Below are 17,380 nucleotides of genomic sequence, written 5' to 3' on the forward strand. Positions count from 1 at the left end.
GATTTATCCTAAATTAGGTTATCAGTTAGTTTCTAAAACAATAACATATTATTTTCACTACAAAACAGAGTAATAAGTAAATGAAATTTTTACATACCATATTTTCTGATCTTGATCATTCCTAAAATGGTCTAGTAAATGATTCATAAACTTATAATACATTATGAAATAAAATAAAAATCTATAGTATTATGTCATATAGCTTAATCAGATTAAAGCCACCCATCACACCTGCAGTGAAACAAAATTGGGTTTATGTACTCATCGTACCAAGGGAGAATATTGAGGAACTTTGGAAAGACTGAAAGCAGACCTAATTTGATAATCAGTTGCTTAATTTTGTGTTATAATGATTTTTATGGACTGCTACTGATACCTAGAGAGCCTAAAAATCCTACCTCTTTAAATATATTATTTGTTACCATTAACTCACTGTGATACAGAGTTATAATGCACTAAAATATTTTTAAAATAAAAAAGAACTAAGAAGACTGCTTCTCAGGAAGATTATGTAGACCCAGACCACCACGCTACAAATTCTGATAAAAGACCCATGGGAAAAAGCAATGTAAAATTTCAAGTTCTGCCAGAAACTGTTAATTAATGAATTGGAAGTATTAACTTGGTTCATCTAAAATAAGTTTTGAATAAGCTCTACTTGTAAAAGAGATTTTCCAAATGATAAAGAATTTGCATATACATAAAAGTTGACCATTTAATTTGCTTTACAACATTGTTTACTCTGCCCCAGGCAATGTTTTAGGCATTGGAGATAGCAATGAAGAAAAAGACAACGACATGGCTATATATAAGTTAATGTATTTTTATTATTTATATTACAAGAGAGATATATTTCATTATTAGTTCCCTTTGTATCTCTTAAAAACATATATTTATACATTTATTTGTACAAGTGGTAGATATGCTATAGAAACTTATATTTTAAAGTGTTCAAAATATAAAATGTAAATGACACAAAAATACAGAATTTGTTTGCATGCCTTCTAGGTATAAAGGATACAGAAGGAGACACTGTGAGAATATAAATCTCACCTAATACAGTATTGGAATTGATTATAAGCTTGAATATGCAAGTCATTATACTGTTCATAATATCCTTGTTGTTCTATGAGATGAATTATCTTTGGCAGACTATTTTATTCCTGGAAAGAATGAAAAATGTATACACACACACATATATGGAATACACACACGTGGCAGCTATATATTTTCATGCTAGGGAGATAATTACATGTGTAAAGAGTTACATGCTTTTCAAAAGCAAAGCAAAATAGTTCTTTTTTCTCTTTTGCTTGAGGTTTTTGACTCCTCCTAAGAAGCAATGTGCTTTTTGACAAATGACCGATGAGTGGATGTATTGAGTATACGACTATGAAATGTGAAGGAAGCAAACAGTGCAACAGAAATTCACTGAACATCAGTTATGCCAGGACATATGATGTTAGTATATAGAATGAAAACGTCCACATTTCAAGGAGTCTATGATGAATAGATAGATACAGCAACAAGAAACAGCAAAGAAAGCTAAAGAATAGTATAAGGGCAAAAATGTATGAAGAGCATGCTAGGAGAAGTTAACACAGGAAAAAGCAACTGGTTAAACTGAGTTTGAGGCATCAGCAAGTTGGGAGAATAGGAACTTTCTTGCCACCCTTTTTAAGAAGTATCAATTTTGACAACTACTCATCAATGAAAGTCCCTCTGTGGAAGTCTGGGAATCCACCAGAGAGGTCTCCATATATAAGAAGATACATGAGAGTGTAGGAAGAACAGTTTCACTTTATCTGTATTTATCTTCCCCAAGGCAGCACAGCTCAGCAGAGACCCCTCGAGAGACCCCTCATGAGAGCCTCCACTGTCTCTCATTGGAGAAAGTGAAAGACCACGGCATGAGCCATTAGTCTCAGTTCCTTCTTGCCTCATTAAAGTACCAAGATGATCAGCAAAGCTGAGTGAACGGAAAAGGTTGGAAGCAAGGAAAAGAGAACACAGGTCCTAGGAAACACGCCATGGTCTCCGCTAGGAAACCTGCCTGCAAGGCACTGGAGACTTCTCACCTCAACCAGTTGGCCATGAACACTCCACATGAGTTCCCAGGTGCCTTCCCCAAACAGCAAGTACAAGTATCTTGTGCTGATAGTTGATTAAATTCTTTAGTACTGGGAGAACTTTCGCATTTCAGAGCACTAAACTAAAGAAAACAATGGAGGTTCTTAGCACCTCAAATACAAAGAAGGCATGGAACTATAAAAGGCCACACATAGCCAGAGGAATCTGAGCCAGAGGAAATTGAGCAAGGAGATTAAAGCTGGGGACATCATACTTACTGATTTCAGGTTATATTATTGAGGTTATATTACAAAGAAAAATTATAATACATGACAGTGGGGGGCTGGCATGAAATCAGATACATTGACCAAAGCAATAGAAGTGAGAGCTCAGAAATAATTCCATAAACTTAGTAAGTTAACATTTTATAGAGATGCCAAGAATATTCAATGAGGAAAGGATATTTTCATCAGTAAATAAGATTAGGAAAACTGATTTATCCATATTTTAAAGAAATTAGGTTTGAACCCTTATCTTACATCATACACAAAAATGAACTCAAGACCTAAACTGAAGATTTGAAACCATAAAACTCCTGTGATATTAGTCTTGGCAATTATTTTGATTTTTGTATATAACATGTACAACACAGATAATAAAAAACAAGTATAAGTACATCCAACTAAAAAGCTTCTGCACAAAAAAGGATTAGAATAAAGAAAAAAACACAGAACTGGAGAAAATACTTGCAAAATATACATCTACTGATATATCCAGAATATATAATGAATTCAAAATCCTCAACAGCAAAAAGACCCAAATAACTTGATTAAAGAATGGACAATAAAGCTGGGCATAGTGGTGCACACTTGTAATCCCGGTACTTGGGAGACTGAGACAGGAGGATCGCAGGTTCTTGCCAGCCTCAACTACTTAGTTAGGTCTTCTGCAACTTAGTGAGACTCTGTTTCAAAATAAATAATAAAAAATAAGGGCTAGGGGTGTAGCTTGGAGGTAGCTTGTAGTCTGGGTTCAATCCCCAGCACCCCCCCCCCAAAGAAAATGGACGTTAGACTTAAATGGACAGTTCTCAAAGGAAGACATACAAGTGGCCAACAGGTACATGAAAAAAAATGTTCAATATCATTTATGAGCAGGGAAATATAAATCAAAACCACAATAAGATGTCACCTCACTCCAAAAAAATGGCTATTATCAAAAGTAACAAGTTAATAGGTATTAGAAAGGGTATGAAGAAAATGGAACACCTGGATACTGTTGATGGGAATGTAAATTAGAACATCCATTGTGAAAAACTGTATGATGGTTTCTCACAGAATTAGAAATGAAACTCAACAATCCTTGTAGTGGGCTTATATCCAGAGGATATTAAATCAGCCTGTTAAAGAGACATCTGCCGTGTCTTGTTCATTAAATGACAGCATTATTCGTAATAGACAAGAAATGGTAAAAGCCTAAGTGTCCATCAACTGATGAAGGGGGCAGTGTGCACGGCAAGCATGTGAGCGTGCAAACTGATCACTTCTGCTTCTCGAGGCATTAATCCCATCGTGGAGCTTCAACCAAGTGATCTCATCTAAGTAGAATTGCTTCTCAAAGGCCCCAGTACCAAATAGCATCACACTGAAGATTAGGGCTTCAAGATGTGAATTTGGGAGGTGATTTTGGAAAACCATGGCCTTAAGTGTTGCTTCTGTTCTGTATTCTATATTCTCTCGTTCTAAGACTCCAATTCACTTATGTTAAAGCTTTTTACCATGTCCCATATATTTATTGTTATCATCTCTGTTTTGTATTTCACTATCTTATTCCTTACTCAGCCTCTATATTTTGTCCTAATTTGAGTTTATTAATTTTATCTTGTTTTTTTTCTAGTTTGAATGTAATCAGTCCCTTTGCCAAAAATCAATTGGCTGTAAGTGTGAAGATTTGTTTCTGAGTCTTCTATTTTACTCCATTGTTCTATTTTGTCCCAATATCATGCTATTTTTTATTACTATGGCTTTGTAGTATAGTTTGAAGTCAGGTATTAGGATGTCTCTTGCATGGTTCTTGTTGCTGAGAACTACTTTGGTTATTCTGTTGTTGTTGTTGTTGTTTGTTGTTGTTGTTGTTGTTCCAAATGGATTTAAGAACTGGTTTTTCTGTCTGTGAGGAATAGCCTTGGTAATTTAATGGGTATCCCATTGAACCTGTAAATCACTTTTGGAAGAATAGCAATTTTGATGATATTTATTCTGCCCATCCAAGAACATGGAAGATATTTCCATCTCCCAAAGTTTTCTTTGATTTCTCTTTTCAGTGTTTTATAATTTTCTTTGTAGAGGTCTTTTACCTCCTTGGTTAGGATTGTTCCTAAGTATTTAATTTTTCTGTGGGATATCTTGAATGGAAGTGTTTTCTGGGTTTTTTTCTTTCCAGTGGATTTATAGTTGGCATACAGGAAAGCTTCTGATTTTTTAAGATTGATTTTGTATCCAGACATTTTGTTGCAAACTATCAAACTAATGCATGTGTATCTGTGTTCATATCCACACAATTCCCTATTGCCAAACTATGGAACAGTCAAGATGAATAGATTACAAATCTATGGGATATGTACACAATGGAATTTTACTCATTCATAAAGAAAAACAAAATTACATCATTTGTGGGGAAATGGATGGAACTGGAGAATATTATGCTAAGTGAGATTAGTCAGTCACAAAAAATTTAAAAATCGGATGTTTTTCCTAATAGGCAGAATCTAGGGAAAAAATGAGTCATAGGAGGAACTCTAAAAGAAGAAGGAGAAACCATAGATGAACAAATAAAGTGACCTAATTGAGGGGGATGAAGGGGACAGGGAAATTCCCTAATCTACATTATGTATATTCACAAACAGATCAAAATCAGTCCATAAGCCAAACATGAGAAGGGGGGAGGAGGGAGGGAACGGGGTGGGAATTAGGGAAGAGCTAAATGAGTGCTGTGTGCATGTATGCCTCCACCATCTTGTACCCCATTAAGATATATGACTACAATGCACCAATAAAATATTTTTAAATTAAAAAATATAATCAGTCTACTGAGACCTTTTAGTTAATATAAATTTTAGTTCTAGAATTTCATTTGATTATTTTTATTGTTGCATTATAATCATGCATAATAATGAGTGAGATTCATTGTGACATATTTGTAAATGCATATAAGGTATGTTTTTTAATTTAATTCCCTAGTATCTCCCCTTCCTTCCTGTTCTCTTTCTTTCTGGTTCCCATCTTCTCTTCTTCTGGGGTCCCTTCTGTTTTCATAAGATCCCATTATCTTTTTACTCCTTATTCTTTTTAGACTCCTCATGTAAGAGAAAACATAAGACCTTGGATCTTCTGAGTCTGGCTTGTCTCACTCAGCATGATGTTTTCCAGTTTCATCCATTTTCCTACAGATAACATAATTTTGATTTTCTTTATAGCCAAGTAAATCCCAACTATGTACTTATTTACCACATTTTCTTCATCTGCTCATCTGTTGATGGACACCTAGGGTGTTCTATAACTTTGCTATTGTGAATTGTGTTGCATTAATCATAGGTATTAATTCATCATTGTAATATTCTGACTTTAATTTTTTAAAGATACCAATGAGTGGTATACTGGTTTATATGGTGGTTACATTCCTAGAGTTCTGAGAAAATTCCATACTCATTTCCATAATGGTTATGCTAACTTACAATTGCACCAACAGTATACAAGCCTAGCTTCCCCTCACATCTTCCCTGGCAGTTACTAATATTTGTATCTTTGATGATTGTTTTCCAGTAGCAGTGAGATGAAATCTCAGTGTAGTTTTCATTTGCATTTCCTTGATTTCTAAAGATATTCAGTATTTTTTCATATATTTATTATTAGCTTTTATATTTTTGAGAAATGTCTGTTTTGTTTATTTGCTTACTTATTGGTTGATTTTCTGAGGGTATATGAGTGTAAGTTTCTCCAGTTCATTATATATTCTAGATATTAGTCCTCTGTCAGAAGAATAGCTGGCAAAGATTTTCTCCCACCTTGTAGGCTGTCTCTTCATGCTCTTAGTTATTTCTTTTGCTTTGCAGAAGTTTTTTTAATTTGAGGTCATCACATTTATTAATTATTGGTTTTATTTCTTGAGCATTAGGGATCTTTTTTTTTTTTTGCGGTACTGGGATGAAACCCAGGAGTATTCTACTTCTGAGCTACACCCCCAGCCCTATTTTTTATTCTTTATTTTGAAACAGGGTCTCACTGAGTTGCAGAGGGCCTCACTAAGTAGCTGAGGCTGTCCGCGAACCATCATCCTCCTGTCTCAGCCTCCCGAATTCTGGGATTACAAGCGTGCACCACCATGCCCGGCTAGTATCAGGGATCTTATTGAGGAAGTCTTTGCTTTTGTATGTATGTTGGAGTTTTCTTCTGACAGTTGCAGAGTCTCTGATCTAATTTCTGTTATTTGCTGTCAGATTCTCTATTTGAACTCACCATCCTATCAACTAACCTATTGAATATATTAGGCAACATATTAAAATATGTATTATAACTCTACTACAGTACTTGGATTTTGTTTGGGTATTTCTCCTTATCATTCCCTTCCTTCCTCTCTTCTCTTCCTGTCCCCCTTCCCCTTCTTCTACCCTCCCCTACTCTCCTCTCCTCTCTCCTCCCCTCCCACCTCCTCCCACCTCTCTCCTTTATTCTTTCTTTTCTCCTCCTCCTTCCTCTCTCCATCTCTCTTTCCCTCTCTCTTTTTATCTCTCTTTATTCATATGCTCTATTACCTCATATTCTTCACAGTAATTTACATATAAATTCATTATATTTTTATGAAAACTTATTTTCCAGTAAAGTATCTGATTCTGACCTTTTCATTGAAAATTGGGTTCTTATGTTGTTATTCATTAGAGACAATTTATTTATTTTCTTTAAATGCAGTGAAGGTACAGATATATCACTTTAATCCAATCATGGATTGAACAGCTTTGAAGCTGGGAAACTATGAAAACACCTATGTCTAGAGGGATAAAGGAAAACATGTTGCTACTCAGGCCACAGGAGAACAGTGCAATGAGAAGACCACCTAGAGGAACCATGGAGGGTGAAGTTAGTTTCCAAAGTACCAGTAACTCAGAAAACTTGGTTACATTATTTGTATTTATATTTAATTGATCTCTCATCATGATTATTTTCCTCTTTTACCTATTTTGTATTAATTTCACTTTTCCTAAAGTAGAAACTTTTATCATTATATTTCTAATAGTTTCTTTGCAGTGGAGTTATTAAAGTTATAATTGTCTCCTTATCAAGTGCTTGAGATATACCTCACAAATTTTGTTATGTTGCATTTACTACAATTCTAATTGAAACACATTTTAATAGCTCTTAATTTTTAATTTGAACTTGGCATATTTAAATGTGTTGCCTAGTTTAAAAATAGGAATTTTTGTTGTTTGGGTTATTCTCCAGTTTTTAAAATTGGCCAACCTCTTATCTCCATTGGCAAGCGCTTTATTTGACTTGTGAACTCTTTGTTCAGCTTTGTTCTCTAAAGAAGTGCTCTGCCAGGCCTTGCTCAGGTGCTCTAAAGAAGTGCTCTGTGGGCATCGCCCAGCATACATGCAGTTAGCATTTATCCAAGACTCAAAAATGACACCTGAGTGGGGCCTCAGAGGGCTGCACCTGGCCTTCAGGGCTGAAAAGGCCAAGGTCACTGCAGTCATGAAGACTGTGGAGGAAAGCCAGGGGAGGTTCAGAAGGGGAGGCCAGCCCTCCTCTGTGCAGCAGCCCACTCACCCTGCCTCTCCCATGTGGCCAACACCCCTGAGCCCATGGGGGCTGAGGCTGGAGATAAGAATGTCACCAAAAGCAGCCGATGAAGAGCCTGAATATGAGGCTGGCTGGAGCTTGGGGCTTTGACACTGAGGAGCTAGTGTGGGAGAAAATGCAGGGCTTCTCCTGGTGGCCAGGCCGCATTGTGGCTTGGGGGATGATACCCACTGAATCATGTGGTTCCGGGAGGGCAAGTTCCCTGCGGTATGTGTGGAGAAGACAATGTGGCTGAGCTCCTGCAGCGCGCTCCACAAGGCCACGTACAACAAGCAGCCTGTGGACTGCAAGGCCATGTATGACGTCCTGCAGGTGGCCAGCAGCAGTGCAGGGAAGCTGTTCCCAGCCTGCCAATGAGGAGAGCGACACTGCTAAGGCCAGGGAGGTACAGAACAAGCCAATGATTGAGTGGGTCTTGGACCCTTCCAGCTCCCTGGCCCCAAAGGCCTGGAGCCACGAGAAAAGGAGAAGAACCCCAACAAGGAATTTTACAGAGATGTGTGGAGCAAGCCCGAGGTGGCGGCCAATGCCCCACCCTCATTAGATAAAACATTACAAAAGTAGCCCGACATGGTGGCACATGCTTTTAATCCCAGCATTTGGGAGGCTGAGACAGGAGGATCCAGGTTTGCTGACAGCCTTAGTTACTTAGTGAGGCCCTTTGCAACTTAGTGAAACCTGGTTTCAGAAAAAAAAAAAAAAAAGAAAAGAAAAAAATAGGGCTGCGGGTGTAGCTCGAAGACAGAATGCCCCTGGGTTCCATCCCACTATCACACACACACACACACACACACACACACACACACACACACACACAGAGCAGGACAAGAAGCCCAAGGTAAAGGATGAGCACACAAGAGAGCTGCTGGTGTAGTGTGTGAGGCAGACGTGCTGAAACATCAAAGATGTTTGTGTCTCATGCAAGAGCCTCAGCGTTACCCTGGAGCACCCTCTGTTCACTGGAATGTGTCAGAACTGCAAGAACTGCTTCCTGGAGTGTGCACACCTGTACAACGACAATGGCAATCGGTCCTACTGCACCATGTGCTGCGAGGGGGCGTGAAGTGCGGAAGCAACTGCTGCATGGACCTCCTGGTGGGGCCTGGGGCTGCCCAGGTGGCCATTAAGGAAGACCCTGGAACTGCTGCATGTGTGGGCACAAGAGCACTTATGGGCTGCTGCAGCGGCAAGACAACTGGCCTAGATATTCTTTGTCTGTAACCACGACCAGGAATTTCTCCCTCCAGAGGTTTCCCCATCTGTCCCAGCTGTCCCAGGTGCTGTCTCTCTTTGATGGAATTGCTACAGGGCTCCTGGTGCTGAAGGATGTGGGCATCCAAATGGACCACTATATGGCTTCGAAGGTGTGCGAGGGCTCCATCACCATGGGCACGGTGCGGCAGCAAGGGAAGATCATGTACATTGGGGATGTCCACAGCGCCACTCAGAAGCATATCAAGGAGTAGCGCCCATTTGATCTGGTGATGGGGGCATTCTGCAATGATCTCTCCATCATCAACCCTGCCGGCAAGGGACTCTGCGAGGCACTGGCCAGATCTTCTTTAAGTTCTACCACCTCCTGCATGATGCACAGTCCAAGGAGGAAGATGGCCACCCCTTCTTCTGGTTCTTTGAGAATGTGGTGGCCATGGGCGTTAGTGACAAGAAGGACATCTTGCGATTTCTTGATCGCAGCCCTCTGATGATTAATGCCAAACAAGTGTCAGCTGCACACAGGGCCGGCTACTCTGGGGTAACTTTCCTGTTATGAACAGGCCATTGGCATCCGCTGAGAATGATGAGCTGGAGCTACCTGAGCATCTGGAGCATGGCTGAACAGCCAAGGTCAGCCAAGTGAGGACCATTGCTAATAGGTCAAACTCCATAACGCAGGGCAAAGACCAGCCTTTCCTTGTCTTCACGAATGAGAAAGAAGGCATCCTGGTGCACCGGAATGGAAAGGGTTTTTGGCTTCCCTGTCTACTATACTGACATCTCCAACATGAGCCTCTTGGCAAGGCAGAGACTGCTGGTCAGGTCGTGGACCATGCCAGTCACCTGCCACCTCTTCACTCTGCTGAAGGAATATTTGGCTTTAAGGGGCATGGGAGAAAACTGAGGCAGTGACACAAAGTTCAGCAAACTAACAAATAAAAACACAAACCACAATTAAGCACCGGGAATGGGAGGACAGAGAGAAGTATCAGCACCCTCTGAGAAAAATAAATTTAAAACAAAAAACAGAAATACAAGAGTTTTTCCTTGTGAAAAAGGTTGGATGTCATCTCCTGAATTTTCAATGATAACCCTCAGTCCTATTTCAAAACAAAACAAATACCAAGTCCCCTCTCTTATTCCCTCTTATTTTGGGGGGGTCAAATATTTTCTTTTTTTTTTTGGTGGTGGTACTGGGGTTCCTGGAAGCCCTTCTACCTCCGGGCTACACTCCCATACCTATTTTTACATTTTTACTTGGAAACAGGGTCTCCTAAGCCAGCGCGCGCGGCTGGCTTCGAACCTGCGCGATCCTCCTGTCTCTGCCTCCCAAGCGCGGGGATTACAAGCGTGCGCCACCACGCCTGGCAAATATTTTCTATTCTACTCTTTCCATAGGAGTTTTCTGTTTGTTTGGGTGTTTGTTTCTTGCTGCAACTGAAACAAGAGGGTTATTGCAGCAAAAATCAGTAAAAAAGGAAAAAAAAAGGTAATCATACCTTGTAGAGGAAAGGCAGGAGAAAGGAAAAAAGGAAATTCTATAGAAATCTATATATTTGGGCATTTTTTAATGTATGTCCTTTTTTTGTTGTCTCTAGCCTTATCAGATAGGAGCACATGTAATACAGAAACAGGACAGCTCAGGTGGCAGAATTCCCCCCCAGCCCTGAGCTGCCATACCAACACCATTCCTGGTCATGTGAAACAGAACCCAACGAGCAGTATTTCAGGTGTCTACACACAAGAATCCTTGAAGAAAATCAGTTTCTAGAAGCCACTGTTACGTGTGTGTGTGTGTGTGTGTGTGTGTGTGTGTGTACATACATGTGGTACTGTTAACTACTGTACAACTGACTTCATAATGGTGCTTTAAAACAACAAGATAAGTAAAAACATTCACTTCTGCCTGGCCTTATGTGCAAAGGGTTTTAACCAAGGATGGAGAAAGACAGCTCTTGAGCTGGTGGGGTTCCCTTTGGGTTTAATTTAACAAGCCGAAGGAGGAGATTCATTGGGGAGTCTCATTTTTCCATTTTCCTTGCCCAAATGGGATGCAGCCAGGGTGGTCGGGCTGTGGGGAGCTGAGCATGGAGTTCACTGACTCATAAAATAACTTGTGATTTAAAAAAAAAAAGTGGCTCCCTTGGCAAGATGACAGGGTCTGGAGTTTTAATTCCTGATGCTCCCATTAGCTGAGTCGGGGGCTTTCTGAGGTAAGATCAGAAATTATACAGAGTATGGGAAAGTGAAAGTTCAAAACCCTATCCACCTGGAGCAACTAAAAAAGTACAAAATGTATAGAAACAGAGAAGATTAAAAATAATTCTAACTCTATGTGGAATACAAGAAGCAATTGCCAATTTTGAAAGAGCTGGAAATGGTATGGAGAATTTATTGCAGAAGTAATAAAAGAAGAAAAAACCCATCAGGATATCAGTTATAGAACTCCTAGTCAAAATAGATGTTGGCCTTGCCGGGCGTGGTGGCGCCCGCTTGTAATCCCGGCGCTTGGGAGGGGAGACAGGAGGATCGCCAGGTTCGAAGCCAGCCTCAGCTGGCTTAAGAGACCCTGTTTCCAAATAAAATTTAAAATAGGTCTGGGAGTGTAGCCCGGAGGTAGAAGGCCCCTGAGTTCCATCCCCAGTAGCACCACACACACAAAAAAAGATGATGGCCTTTAATAAGGCAGTCAAATGGGATTAAAGTGAAGGAGGATATTTGAGTCATGATATTCAGAATCAGAATTAAGAATATTTGATGAAGGTTTAAGGAGAAGGTTGGCTGGAATCAACCACACAGTAACAGCTTGGATCCCTGGGCACTGCAGCACTGTTAGCTATGACAAACAATACAACACAAGAGCGCAGTTCTGGGTTATTTGATCCCCTCTGTTTTGCATATTTTTAGTCTGAGGCTCCTGTGTGGCATCCAAATGGCTACCTGTAGAAAATAAGAGGCGGCATGGGTCTGGATATTTTTAAAAGTATCTGAGCTACAGATTATGATTTTAGCTTGCAGTTTATAGTGCAAGGTAATCTATTTGGGAACAAAATAAAATTATGTTTTATCTTACTAATATTAATTTCTACTTTGCATGTTTTGTAATGTAGACATGGATAAATTTATTAGACAAATGTCCATTTATTGTATAATCATTCTTTAAAAGTACTGTTTCAAATGAGGTTGAGATCAAAGTGTTTGGAGAGCCTGTTTACACTTCTCATGGAGCCTATTGGGGTAAGAAATGTAGAAAAGCAAGAATGAATATCTGTGTAACATAAACATTTAATAACAGTAGGAAGGAAGATTTTCTCCAGGAATGTGAGAAGCATTAATGCAAGTAAGAATACCAGAAAGAAAATGTCTATCTAATTTTTGAAATAAAAAAGAAAAAAGGTCACAAATTCCAAATATCAAAAAAAAAGTTCATAGCCGAGAGTGGTGGCGCACGCTTGTAATCCCCGCGCTTGGGAGGCTGAGACAGGAGGATCACACAGGTTCGAAACCAGCATCAGCTACTTAGTGAGGCTCTCAGCAACTTAGTGAGACCCTGTTTCCATATAAAATATAAAATAGATCTGGGAGTATACCCTGGAGGTAGAAACCCCCTGGGTTCCATCCCCAGTACCACCCCCCCCCAAAAAAAAAAAACCAATCAGAAAAAGGAGGGTTTAAAAAGTATGCATAATTGGAATGATCTCTATGTAAGAGAACATTAATGTGTGAAAAAAAAAATAATGTATGGAATTGGAGTCAGAATTTAAGGTGGTGAGCAATAAATAGGTATGAGACAAGTAGCTTGTTTTAAAAGAAGCGATAGAGAAAGAAGTGACTGGAGAGGAGATAGGCTGAAAGGCAAATTGTTTCCATTGGAAGAGTCTCGATTGTTTTATATGCTTTTGTGGTCATGTTTCAAGAGGGAGGGTAGCAACGGCATGGACAAGTTTGAAGGTGCAGGAAAATGCAGGGATGCGTGTTGGAGGGAAGCCCTCAACAGGCTGAAGGGCAAGCACAGGGAGGGCTGCATCTGCTGTGAATGAGTGAAGGAATGCCTTCAACTGTGAGAAGGACAGAAAGGATAAAGTTTGATTCATGTTCAAATGCTTCTAAAAAACAATGATACCGTGTTGCTTTTGTTGTTGTTGGGCTCATAGATCTGTAAGTTTATTTACTATTTTAAAATAGGATGTCCCTTATGATATTTTAAATTTGAAATATTTGTGAGAGTGTAGGGTTGAGGAACATTATTAAATCATCAGATTTGGTTACAATTTGGCTTAATACTTTAGAAAGGCAGATTTGTAAAACATACCAAAAACTCTATTGCCCCATAGTCCTTATAGCAGAAGAGCTTTCCTATGTATTAACTTTTACCCAATAATTTTATTTTTCTAATACATTCTTTTTAAAATGACCTTAAGTATGAAACGTTTGATGATGAAAATAGTTTTTCACTGAGGAATTCTTTAATGTGAGGAAATGTAAACAGTTCAAGGGCAAAGAAAATGTTATACTACCATCTCTATAGAATATTTTACAGACATTAAAGCCAACAGTGGTGAGATTCTCTTTAAAAAAAAAGAAAACCCGAGTACTTGTGAGACTGAGACAAGAGGATGGTTTGACGCTAGCAACTTAGCAAGACCCTCGGTGACTTAGTAAGACCCTGTTTCAAACTAAAAATAAATAAATAAATAAATAAATAAATAAATAAATAAATAAAGTTGGTGCTCTAGCATCAGTGATAAAATGCCCCTGACTTCAATTCTCAGTACCAAAAAAGAAATAGTTTAAGAATGTTATAGATATTAAAATGCTTTAGAATCACATGGAGATATTCATACTATAATGTTAAATAAATAAACAGAATACAAGTAGTATTTTAATTTGCATGCAAAATTAGATGAAAATATTAGTAGTGGGGCAGTGGGATCAGTAGTGCTTCTATTCATTAAAACAAATAGTATATAGGTATATAACATATTTCTACATTTCACATGTCCAGATATTGTATTTTATAAATGTCCAAAGGGAAAAATAAACCTATGTAATATCAACAAAAACAACAGAATATTTGAACAGCCCCCCCCACACAGCCCTCACTTGCTTTCATCTCCTCTGTCACCTACTATTTACTTCTCTTTTACTTTTGTCATGAGAGTGAACTTTACTTGATAATTTTATTCCCAGTTCCTGCTGAGTGTTCCCATGAAGGAAAATGAGAAAAGTATTAAAAAAAAAATGCAACAGCTATAAAGTTGAATATCTCCAGACTTCTTTTAACTGTTTATTTTTAAACATGTAGTTATTTTTTAAAGTACTGTACTAAGTTAAATTAATCTCAAGCTTCATCTTTAAAACTATAGAATAAAAACATAATCACAATCTTTTTTCTTTTTTTTAGAATTTACATGTTTTTTTTACATTCTTTATATTCTAATACAAAATGCCTTACATAAATTCTTAGAAACAAGATGTTAGTTGTTAACATAAAAATTCTGGACTTCACTGAGATGAATCTTCTTAGTAATAACATGGAAAATAAATCTAAAACCATTTCTTCTGTCCGGGTTTTGGTGGCACATGCTTGTAATCCCAGCACTTGGGAGGCTGAGACAGGAGGATCACACAGGTTGGAAGCCAGTCTCAACTACTTAGTGAGGCTCTCCACAACTTAGTGAGACTGTTTCCAAATAAAGTATAAAATAGATGTGGGAGTATAGCCCGAAGGTAGAAAAGCCCCTGGGTTCCACCCCCAGTACCACACACACGCAAAAAAAAATTTTTCTGGCCAGGCGTGGTGGCGCACACTTGTAATCCCCATGCTTGGGAGGCAGACAGGAGATCACGCAGGTTCGAAGCCAGCCTCACTGGCTTAAGAGACCCTGTTTCCAAATAAAAATATAAAAGAGGTCTGGGAATGTAGCCCGGGGAAAGGTTTCCAGGAACTCCAGTACCACAAAAAAAAAAAAATTTTTTTTTTCTTCTGAGTCTGTAAACATTCACGTGAAGGCAGGTGGTAAGTAGGTATTCATTCTTCTATCTGAACATCACTTTTATCTGCCAAACTCATGATTTTATGTATTGAATCCTCTGTAGGAAGTACTCTAATTTTTATTACTCTGCATAGAAAATTCCTATGGGTTTTACAAAACAGTCTACTGTATGTCTTAATGATTCATTAAGTGAGAAAGACAGGATTTAAAGCATTGTTAAAACAAAAAGAATAAAATTTCAACTGCTTATTTTTCTGGTGTATGGCAGGGAGTTTCAGAAGTCATAGTATAGCACATCAGTCCTTCATTGGAGTTTGCATTTGATTACCTAACATCTGTGAATGGTTAAGTTATTGAAGAGGCCTTCTTTAGATTAGTTTGTTAATCAGGATATAATTTTCCAAGGTGCAACCTTTAAAAGGCATGTGTGTGGCTGGGCGTGGTGGACACTCTTGCAATCCCCATGCTTGGGAGACTGAGACAGGAGGATCGTGCAGGTTTCAAGCCAGCCTCAGCTGGCTTAAGAGGCCCTGTTTCCAAATAAAATATAAAATAGGTCTGGGAGTGTAGCCCGGAAATAGAAGGATTCCATCCCCAGTACCACCACCACCCAAAAAAGGTGTGTGTGTGTGTGTGTGTGTGTGTGTGTGTGTGTGTGTTTACTTAAGTAAATAGTATTTGAGGGTTTGATATAGTTATGCTTTTTCTTCTCTTTTTAAAGAATCTGCTAAGAATGTCTCCTCACCCACTTTTTGATTATTTACATATTTACAACTGCAGGCAAACAAATAAAATAGCTAATGCTCAGTTTGAAAAGACAATATTATACATAATTGTGTTGCCTTTGAGAATTTGACTCACTTCTGTATATGTCTGCCATATTTGGTATGAACTGTGTTGATCAATATGACAATATTCTAATTTCATGTATCTTTCTAAACTTTATAACTCATGTAATTTCTCTTTGTTTGGTAAATTTTATGATATGAATAACTTATATAGCTGAAAATAGAGATTGGGAGGTAGAATTTTAATTAAAAATAAATATCAGCATTTTTATAGTTTTGTTTTTAAGTTGGAGGATAGATTGACCCCCACATGATTAACTTTTAAATACAAATTTTAACTGGGTGTGGTGCTTCATGCCTGCAATTCCAGGACTTGGGAGGTTGAAACAGGTGGGTTGCAGGTTCGAAGCCAGTCTCAGCAATTTAGGCTTTTAGCAACTTAGTGACACCCTATTTCCAAATAAGAAATAAAAAGGATAGGAGTGTGTGTCTTAGAAGTAGAATGTCCCCTATGTTCAGTTCTCCATCTGTATTTGCATGTGAGCCCATGCTGTGCGCACACACACACACACACACACACACACACACACACAAATATGGATTTTAATCTGGTGTGCAACAAAAGGAAATAAAACAGGAAAAAAACAGAATTAAGTAATATTTTCTAAATGTTAAAAATAGACAAATGAAGCATCACAGACTTAAATAAATAAACAGCATTTAAAAACTATTATCTAAGCTGGGCGTGGTGCACATTTGTAATCCCCACGCTTGGGAGGTGGAGACAGGAGGATCAGAGGATCGCGCAGGTTCGAAGCCAGCCTTTGTGGCTTACGAAATCCTGTTTCCAAAATAAAAAGTATAAAAATAGGTCTGGGAGTGTAGCCCAGAGGTAGAAGAGTTTCCAGGAACCCCAGTACCACCAAAAAAAAAAACACAAAAAAACAAACTATTATCTAAATTACCTATCATGATCTTACTTCTCATGCCATTGTAATTCTTTTACTAAATTGGAAATGAAATTAATGAATTGTAAAAGTTAACTTTAATAATAACATATATTGTTTACTTATATTAATTCTATATCAATTCTCCACATTTACAAAATTTGGAACTTGTGCTAATCTGGCAATGAGTTGACTGAAACATTTTATAACATTTAAAATTGAGGCAAAAAGATTGTTAAGTGTTTTGTAGATATTATTCAGACATATAATGGAGAGTATCCTTTATCTATCATTCAGTAAAATTATGTTCCTTTCTACCATTTTATTTAGCTTAACTGCAGTGTGTAAATTTTATAATAATTATACATTTTATTGTTTTCTGTATGGTTTTAAAAGTAATGTAAAACATAAATATGCCTCAATATTTTGTGGAAAGGGACCTATTTTTTGATGAGAGGTGACAATTTGTTGTTTTTTAGCTTAAGAAAATCAAATATAACATCTATTTA

At 38.1% G+C, this 17,380-nt stretch overlaps 1 pseudogene across 1 annotated transcript; it reads left to right on the plus strand.

Annotated features, from left to right (window-relative positions):
• Positions 1 to 2,030: 2,030 nt before the first annotated feature.
• On the plus strand, positions 2,031 to 10,044 carry LOC308266014 (DNA (cytosine-5)-methyltransferase 3A-like; annotated as a pseudogene). Its single transcript has 3 exons — positions 2,031 to 2,118; positions 7,636 to 8,485; positions 8,739 to 10,044. The product of its transcript is annotated as a DNA (cytosine-5)-methyltransferase 3A-like (transcript).
• The last annotated feature ends 7,336 nt before the right edge of the window (positions 10,045 to 17,380 follow it).

Source organism: Muscardinus avellanarius, assembly GCF_963383645.1.
Source record: "Muscardinus avellanarius genome assembly, chromosome: 8".
NCBI classification, from domain to species: domain Eukaryota; kingdom Metazoa; phylum Chordata; class Mammalia; order Rodentia; family Gliridae; genus Muscardinus; species Muscardinus avellanarius.